This window comes from Acomys russatus, chromosome 22 (genome assembly GCF_903995435.1).
Source record: "Acomys russatus chromosome 22, mAcoRus1.1, whole genome shotgun sequence".
NCBI classification, from domain to species: Eukaryota; Metazoa; Chordata; class Mammalia; order Rodentia; family Muridae; genus Acomys; species Acomys russatus.
In genome coordinates this window covers 7,273,808-7,283,002 of record NC_067158.1, presented here as the reverse complement: position 1 = coordinate 7,283,002, position 9,195 = coordinate 7,273,808, and the positions used below count along the sequence as shown (strand labels likewise).

The 9,195-nt window shown below is 48.3% G+C and overlaps 1 pseudogene; it reads right to left on the bottom strand.

The window, feature by feature from the left end:
• Positions 1-3,808: 3,808 nt before the first annotated feature.
• LOC127205708 (proteolipid protein 2-like) lies at positions 3,809-4,432 on the bottom strand (annotated as a pseudogene).
• Between the last annotated feature and the right edge of the window lie 4,763 nt (positions 4,433-9,195).

Below are 9,195 nucleotides of genomic sequence, written 5' to 3'. Positions count from 1 at the left end.
CACTTGCAGATGATAGAGATCTGGGGATGGGCCATTTCAGAGTCCTGGGTCTGGGCCTCGGTGGTAGCTGAGCTGGTCAGCCCACTGACCCTCCCTTATCTGCACCATAGGGGCCAGCTCTCCAGCACTGCTCTGACTAGGCCATGCAACGCTGCCAATGGGCAGGAGGCAGGGCCAGCTCTCCTGCTCTCATGCCCTCAGGACTGGCGCTTACCTACACCCATGAATCCAAAGCCAGCTTCACTGTGCTGCTCAGGGCCCACTCTCCTGAGTGCTGCAGCCAGTGAGGGGCAGGGCCAGCTCATCTGCTCTTGTGACTTAAGAGTCAGTTCTCCCAACTGTCTCTGAACCATCTTTAAATAAGTAATACACTACAGAAAAAATAAGTACTTGGAAATTTACAGTAATTTTGGCACTGGAAACTTACTCTTAAATTATCCATACCATGGGTACGATTTCTTTTTTGCCTTTTTTCTGGTGGAGATTAAATTCAGGGCTCCCACATACTTAACATGAATTCTACAATTGAGCTATACTCTCTAATTCCCCAAATTATTTTTGATGGTAAAGTATTAAAATAATTTATGCTACTTTTTAAATCCTGTGTGCACATGGAATAACTATGGCATTTATGAGTGGTAATCTTAAATAAGAGATAAAGGTTCCTGTTCTATGTATGCTGAAATTATAATCTTAATTTGCCAAATGAAAATCCTAAAAGTAATTAAGATTTATTTTATTTTGTTTATTTTATTTTATTTTATTTTATTTTGAGACAGGGTCTCTCTGTGTAGCCCTGGCTGCCCTGGACTCACTCTGTAGACCAGGCTGGCCTCAAGTGCAGAGATCCACCTGCCTCAGAGATCCAAGTGCTCCACCGCCACTGGGCAATTTTATTCTTTTTTTTTTTTTTTTTTTTTTTTTTTGGTTTTTCGAGACAGGGTTTCTCTGTGTAGCCTTGGTCATCCTGGACTCACTTTGTAGACCAGGCTGGCCTCGAACTCACAGCGATCCGCCTGCCTCTGCCTCCCGAGTGCTGGGATTAAAGGCGTGCGCCACCACGCCCGGCTGGCAATTTTATTCTTATTTACATATCTTTGTGTCTATCTGTGTGTAGGGATGTGCGTGTGGATTCAGGTGCCTATGGAGGCCAGATGAGTGTGTCAGCCTCCCTGGGACTGGAGTTCCAAGTGTCTGGGAGCCAGCTGGTGTCGGTGCTGGGAACTGAACCCGCGCCCTTTGCAAGAGCGGTACATGCTCTTAACCATGCAGCCAGCTTGCCAAGTCCACCCCGTTTGGAACTGTAATTCAAAGATAAGCAAAAAGAGTAGATGGCTCATGGTTTGGTTGGTAACTTTTTCCTTTTAGTATACGTCCCCCTCTCCCTCAGACAGGGTTTCTCTGGACTCACTTTGTACACCAGAGTGGCCTCAAACTCACAGCAATCCACCTGCCTCCTAGAGTGGTGGGTGCCCGCCAGTAATCAGCGTGGCACTCTTTTTTTTTTTTTTTTTAAGATTTATTTATATATTGTGTATACAACATCCTGCCTGCATGTACACCTGTACACCAGAAGAGGGCACCAGATCTCACTATAGATGGTTGTGAGCCACCATGTGGTTGCTGGGAATTGAACTCAGGACCTTTGGAAGAGCAGGCAGTGCTCTTAATGGCTGAGTCCTCTTCCGATACTGTCATGTGCTCAGTGAAAAAGAAGAAGAAAGCCTCCTCATTCCTCCTTTCCTTGCAGCTTGGTGGGCATATTATACCGATTTAGCCGGAAAGAAGTGGGTTTTGGGAAATCCTTCGAAAGGATAACGGCAGCCCTTTCTCTCTCTCCTTCCTGAGCCAGTGAGTTTTTCACTAAGCAGCGGAGTAGGACCCTTAATGCAAGAGATGTAGGCAGCTCCCCGTTTACATTCTGATGGAGGCATCATTTCTAAGTTCCCGTGTGTCTGCCATGTTAAACGTGCACAGTCAGAGTGACCGTTTATTTTCTTTGAAGAACGCTTACTTTTCCAAGAAGAAAAATGTCTGCACTAGCCTATGAAAGGATGGAACTACAAAAGAGGATACTAACGTGAGAAACAGCTCTGGAGCCTCATTTAAATACTTCTGTTCACATTGGATTATTAATAAAGAGCATGCCTGCCTCTTCCTCGGGGACTGTTTGGCTGTGGGAGGGGTGTCGTTGCCACTAGGGGCTGACTGGGAAGACATCGTCCAGAGGAAAAGGAAGGGCCATCATATCAGAAGGTAAAGGGGCAAAGGGAGACAGTACGCTATAGGTGTGTGCAACCCAACAGAGAAGAGAAAGAGTGTGGTATAGATTACTACAAAAATGAGCCATCGCTTTGTGATACAGGATGGAAGAAACTACGGCGCCCATTTGCCACCTCTAAAAGCAATGTCCCAAAAGCCGTGTGTGCCAAACCGTGTGGCCAAGGAACGGAAGTGGCTCAAAGGAAACAGTAGGGCGGGGCATGATGGCTCAGCTCTCTCATAATCCCAGCACTTAAGAGACGGGGGCAAGACCAGGCATGGTGGTGGCACACACCTTCAATGCCAGCACTTGGGAGGCAGAGGCAGGTAGATCGCTGTGAGTTCGAGTCCAGCCTGATCTACAAATTGAGTCGAGGACAGCCAGGGCTACACAGAGAAACCCTGTCTGGAAACAAAACAAAGAGAGACTAGGACAGGAGAGTTGCTGTGAGTTCAAGGCACCCTTGGGTTTAGTTGAGTTTAGTCTTGTTTCTACCTGATCTTAAGAAAGTTCAAAATAAGACAGTTCATTAACAAAATCACTATGGACACATTTAATACTGTGAAATTAATTTTTTTACTACTCTTTACATATCAAATGTTTGGGGCTTTGTTCTTCCATAGTTTGGTGAGATTTTACACCTTGATTACTGTCAGGATATCTGAGATGAACTGAGCCTCAGATTTCCTCTCACAAGGATGCTACAAGCTAGTATTTCTGTTGCTGCCTGGGCTAGCTTTTCCTGTCACTAAGCCCTCAGGTTCCCGATCTCTAACAGAGGACGTGTGATTGTCTGGGAGGGACGGTTGAACCTCCTTTACTTTCAGAGTCACCAGGGGAGTGAGCTTTAAGGAAAGGATTGTAGTGGGAGTTTACCGTGCACACGAGAGGAACAGCTTATTTGATCCCTGGGTAAGGACCTATTCCATCTGTGTGTGTGTGTGTGTGTGTGTGTGTGTGTGTGTGTGTGTGTGTGCGCACGCGTGCGCGTGTGTGCGTGCGTGTGTGTGCGTGTGTGCTTACAGTAGCTCACATTGTGTCACGTGGGTCTCATTTCCAGTCTGCAGCCAGGCAGAAAGGACACAGGCCGGGGAGATAGCCCAGCATTAGCCCTCAGGTACTACGCTGTGCACGTTTGTTTATAATCTTATTATTTTTTAGACTTTAACAATATTTTTATTATTTACTTAGCCCTTTACAGCTCACCCCACACAGAGAAAAAGGTTATTTGTAGTGGGTCACTCATTTTGTAGCTTATGTGGGGAATATGGTTCAAGCAGAACTCATGTCAGCTGCTGGTACTGCAGAGCAAAGGGGGGGGCTAAGTACCCCCATAAAGGTGACCACACCCAGGAAGGTTGATTGGCGGGCTGGAAGATAACGCTTCCAAAAAAGGCACTTTTACAGGAATATATAGCTCAGTGGGGAGTGCTTGCCTAGGTTCAATTTCTTGTACCCTAAGCACTTTCAACAGGGTCAGAGAATTGGCTGGGAGTGTTGTAGAAACAGGAAGAGGGATTTTGGTTTTGTTTTTTGTTTTGTTTTGTTTTGTTTTTTGAGACAGGATCTCACTGTGTAGCCCTGGCCTCGAACTCACACAGATCCATCTACCTCTGCCTCTTGCGTGCTTGGATTGAAGGCGTGCACCACCACACCAGGCAGGAGGAAGTTTTTGATGGAGAAGCTGTTTCGGCAGGTAGCAGAGACAGAGGATCACGGTCCATCTGTGGGGTCAGTGGGGGCCGCTGTATGTCTTTGCTGCTGTAGAGGGAAGGTGAAATATGCATCATAGCCAAAGAGCACTGCACCAAGTAGGCCCAGCACCCCAGCGACGATTCTGGAGCCGCCTCTTCCTTCTACGAGGACAGCAATGGGGGTGACCAGATACAGGATGGATGCTATGAGGGACCGGAAGAAGTCAGTCCAAGGCCAGTTGATGAACGATATCTTGGAGTGCGGTCACACACGTAGAAGGCAAATAGGACAGCAGCGAAAATCATCTCAGTCACCGACACGGTTGAGTAAGCTGAAGCAGACACACTGAAGCACATTAAAATCACCAGGCACAGGATAGTCTTAGCAAACTGGGGCATTCCCTTTCCGGTGCCCGAAAAGCTGGCGCAGGCTGACCAGCAGCTGGGGGGCTGAGAGGCGCTCAGAGTCGGCCATGGTGTGTGCTGGAGTCCCCGGGACTCAAAAGAAGCTCTGCCTTCTGGCTCACGAGTTCGAGGTTGCTGCACACCCAGTCGTCTGTCCTGCAGTCTGGCCTGGAAGGGAGCCCCCGGGGCTTTGTTTATAATCCTGAGTAGAAGTACTCCGTATTAAAATGTCCAGTGCTGGAGGCGTAGCTCAGGGGTAGAACACTTGCCTAGCGTGCTCAAGGCCCTGCGTTTGATCTCCATCACAAGACAGAATAAAAAAGAAACCCACGGCTGGAGAAATGGCTCAGAGGTTAAGGACACTGTCTGCTCTTCCTGAGGTCCTGAGTTCAATTCCCAGCAACCACATGGTGGGTCACAGCCATCTATGATGAGATCTGGTGGATATGGTAGCTCACATCTACAATTTTAGTTCAAGGGAGGCAGTACAGGAGGATGGGAGTTCAGACCAGCTTTGGCTATGTAGCAATTTTGAAGACAGCCTAGGTTAATAAGCCTCTAAGTATATCTGGGCAGGGTTGTGGCCTGTGTGATAGAGGTGGCCATGATACTCTGGGCTTGGTCTGTAGCACAGTATAAGATTGGGCATTGTGGCATATCCTGGCACGTAGACATTCAAGGTCACCAGCTCTACTGGGAGTTCAGGGCCAGACTGGGTTATGTCAGACCTTTGTCTTGAAAGAAAAGAAAAAAAGACCTACGTAATGTATAGTTAAGAAAAATGCTACAGCCCTGATATGAAAGCAATCATGAGAGATTAGTAAAAAAAAAAAAATCGTATTTTACAAGCATCATATATGCTTGTTTAGAACTCTGAATAATATAGAAAGGCTTAACTAATATATTATTTTATTTTATTTTATGTATGGGTGTTGGGTGTTTTGCCAGTGTCTGTTTGCAAGCCTGCTGCCTGTAAAAGGCAGAAGAGGGCGTCAGATCATCCAGAGCTGGAGTTACAGGTGGTTGTGAGCCACTGGGAATTGAACCCTGGTCCTCTGGAAGAGCAGCCAGTGCTCTTAACCTCTGAGCCATCTCGGCAGCTCCAGCATTTTTAAGGATGTGAGTGGGTAGTCTTCTCCAGTGGGAGAAATAATTGAGATGTAAACCGCTTGCCCAGTACACACAAGTCCCAGCACTGCCGGGAATGAAAGGCAGTTACATACGTACCACAGGCAGCGCCATCAAATGTGTAAAACCTATTTTATATAATTTATGGGTCTATACTCACATCCAACAGATTGCACCATGGAGTTCATGTGTGCCTGCCACCATTTACTCCGTTCTCTGAGCTGTTACCTCTTTTCAGACAACCTTCGACTTCTAGACTTTGACCCTTGACTTCCTCAGCCTTAAATACTTCCTTTCTACCACAGCTGGATAGTCCCCAAGTCACTGAAAACTGTGGGAGGGGGGCGCGGCAGAAGTGCGTGCCTCTGTGCCTGTGCGTGCAGGTGCCCAGAAGAGGACAGCAGATCCCTGGAACTGGACTTGCTCGTGACTACGAGCCGCTTAAATGGTGCTGGGAAGCCAACACTGGTTTTCTGCAAAGAGCATCAAGCGCTTTTAACCACAGAGTCATCTCTTCAGCCCCTCACTCATTAAAATCATTACATTGGCCTGCTTGTTTGTATACGCATCTGTGCGAGGGCACACCTGTGGTGCTAATGGAGGCCAGAGGAAACCTCAGAGAGCTGGTTTCCTCCTTCCAGGAGGGTGAAGCTAGGATCGTCAGACTTGGCCGCAAACACCTTTACTCACTGAGTCATCTTGCTGCCCGCAAACCTCTCATTTTAAACCCTGCGACCGCTGCTACTGGTTTTGGTTGCTGCTGCTGTTTCCCACTTGTACCTAATCCTTGTGGATTTATTGCCATTTTTGGTGGATCTTTATACAGCCAGAGTAACCTTGCCACAGTGTTTTCTCTCTTCTTGGGTATCTTCTTGGCTTTCTGCCTTTGCCAGTGGCTCCCGATTCCTTAGTGTTAGCCCTGCTCTTCTCTCTGTAGGAGATGCGATTCTTCAGAGGCGCTCAGTCTCAGACTTCCTCAGGTCTTCACTGTTTAAGCACAAACACATCTCACTTGCAACACATTCAAACCAACCTCCACGCCTCCTGCCTCCTCCTAAGTGGTGCCGCTGTCTCCCAAGCTGCTCAAGGCGGATGCCTGTGAGTGCTTGATTTGGTTCCTGCTTCTCTCTCCCCTCCTGGACCCAAGTCCCAGCAAGTCCTCCTGTAAACCCCTAGACAATACATCCAAGACCGGCTTCTGCTTCCCCTTTCCACAGCTCCACCCCAGGGTAGTCATTGTCACCTTTCTCAGAGCAGCGGTATCTGATTTTTGTTTTGTTTTTGTTTCGAGACAGGGTTTCTCTGTGTAGCCTTGGCTGTCCTGGACTCACTTTGTAGACCAGGCTGGCCTAGACCTCACAGTGATCTGCCTGCCTCTGCCTCCCTAGTGCTGGGATTAAAGGTGTACACCACCACCGCCCATTAGGATTTGAGCATTTCCAATATTATTTTTCTATTATCATTTGTCTTATTTATTTAGAGACAGAATCTCGCTTTGTAGCCCAGGTTAGCCTAGAACTCACTATGTAGAGCAGGCTGGCCTTGAACTCAACGATACCCACTTACCTCGGCTTCCTCAGTGCTGATACCAAAGGCATGCACTCCACACCTGCCACTTCAACCTTGCTTTTGAGGCACGGTTTCTCTTGTTACTTCTGCCTGAGCTGCATACACCAGCTTCCGGACCATTCTCCTGCCTCGGTTTCCATCTCCATGTGGTGGTGCTGAAGCTGGGATTACAGACACACAGCACATCTGACTTTTCCCCATGAGTTTGAGTCTTGAACTCAAGACCGCTAGAGTTGTGTAGCAAATGCTTACCCGGTAAAACCATGCCCTCAACTTGTTCTATGCCATTCTCAGTGACTGAGTAGGACAGGCATCCTCACAGGTGAAAACTGAAGAGATGGAAGGAATTTTAGTGGTCACTCTGGCTGTTGCCTAGGAGACCATGGAAGAGGCAGATATTATTATGCAGGTAAGAGGCGATGGTGGTTTGGGAGTTGCAGTGGGGAAAGAGCAAGACATGTCTGGATTCTAGGTACATTTCAAAGGTAACACTAAAGGCTTTAAACGTAGACTGAGAATGCATCCTAGGAGACGTTGTGGTGTAAACAAACTGGAAGCTGGGGAAGATTTGGAAAGCAATGGGTCTGGGGGAATGAACAACAGAGGCTGAAGCTGGCCTTGGCCTACTCCTGAGCTGACTTGCTGCCAACGTGAACAGTCCCACACGCCCATGGCACCACGGCCAAGCCTGCTTGCTTCCTCTAAAGCCTCTGCCTGGGATTTCTCTGTAGGCCACAGACTCATTCAGCAGGGTTGGACAGGGATCTAGGTCCCCTAGGGAGCCCTCCACCCATGTGAGATATTGTGCAGGAGCTACTGGGGTGAGCGGCCAATGCTTTTAGGGGCGATTTTGAGAAGCTTTCTGCAAGATTCCTCAGAGGGTGACCTGTTTTCTCCCTTTGCGCTTTATTTCCTTATGTCTTCACCTGTGCGTGAAAAACATGCCAGCCTCCCCGAGGAGTCAGGCTGGCGGGGGGTGCTTTGTTTTGTATTTATTTATTTACTGGACAGGGTCTCTTGTGACCTAGACTAGCCTTAAACTTGCTATGTAACTGAACTGGCCTTGACTTTTGAGCCTCCTCCTGTCTCTACTTCCTAAGTGCTGAGGTACTTTGTTTGTTTGTTTGAAGCCTTATTTTAAATGGTGTGTGTGTGTGTGTGTATGAGTGTGTTTGTGGACATGAGTGCAACTGCTCATTGATGCTGGAAGCAGTAGTCACGTTCCCTAACCCTGAGCTGCCTGACCTGAGTGCTGAGAACTGAACTTGCGTCCTCTGGAAGACCAGCACACGCTCTTAACCTCTACTGAAGCTCTCCAACCCCTTGTTTTGTTTTTTGAGACTAAGATTGACTCTACAGCCCAGGCTGTCCTAGAACTTACAAAGCAACTCAAGCTGACTGTGAACTCATTCTTTCCACCTCAGCCCCTTAGGTGCTAGGACTTAAGTCAGTGACTCTGAGTCACTGAGCCTGGTTACCAAACCAGCTTTTGTTGCATAACAAACTACCCCCAAATTTAGCATCTTAAACATTGTTATTCTTGAATCTTAGTGATGTGATAATATACCATGACCAAGACAATGTGTAGAAAAAAAGAGTATTGGAGGCCTGTGGTTCCAGAGGATGAGTCCACAACCACCATGGGAAGGAGCACGGCAGCAGGCAGGCAGGCAGCATAGCAGCAGGCAGGCAGCATGGCAGCAGGCAGGCAGCATGGCAGCAGGCAGGCAGCAGGAAGACAAGCAAGCAACAGGAAGGCGGCAGGTAGGAAGGCAGCAGGCAGGCAGGCAGACAAGCAGCAGGCAATAGGAAGGCAGGAAGGCAGCCAGTAGGCAGCAGGCAGCAGGAAGGCAGGCAGCATGGCAGCAGGAAGGCAACAGGCAGCATGGGAGCAGGCAGGCAGCAGGCAGCATGGCAGCAGGCAGGATGGCAGCAGACAGGCAGCATAGCAGCAGACAGGCAGAAGGAAGGAAGGCAAACAGGCAGCAGGCAGGCAGGAGGCAGAAGGCAGGCATGGCACTAAAGCAGAAGCTGAGAGCTCACATCTTCATCCACAGGCTCCAAGTAGAGAGAGCTAACTGGGAATCCACCCCCAGTGACACACCTCCAACAAAGCCACACCTCCTAATCCTTCCC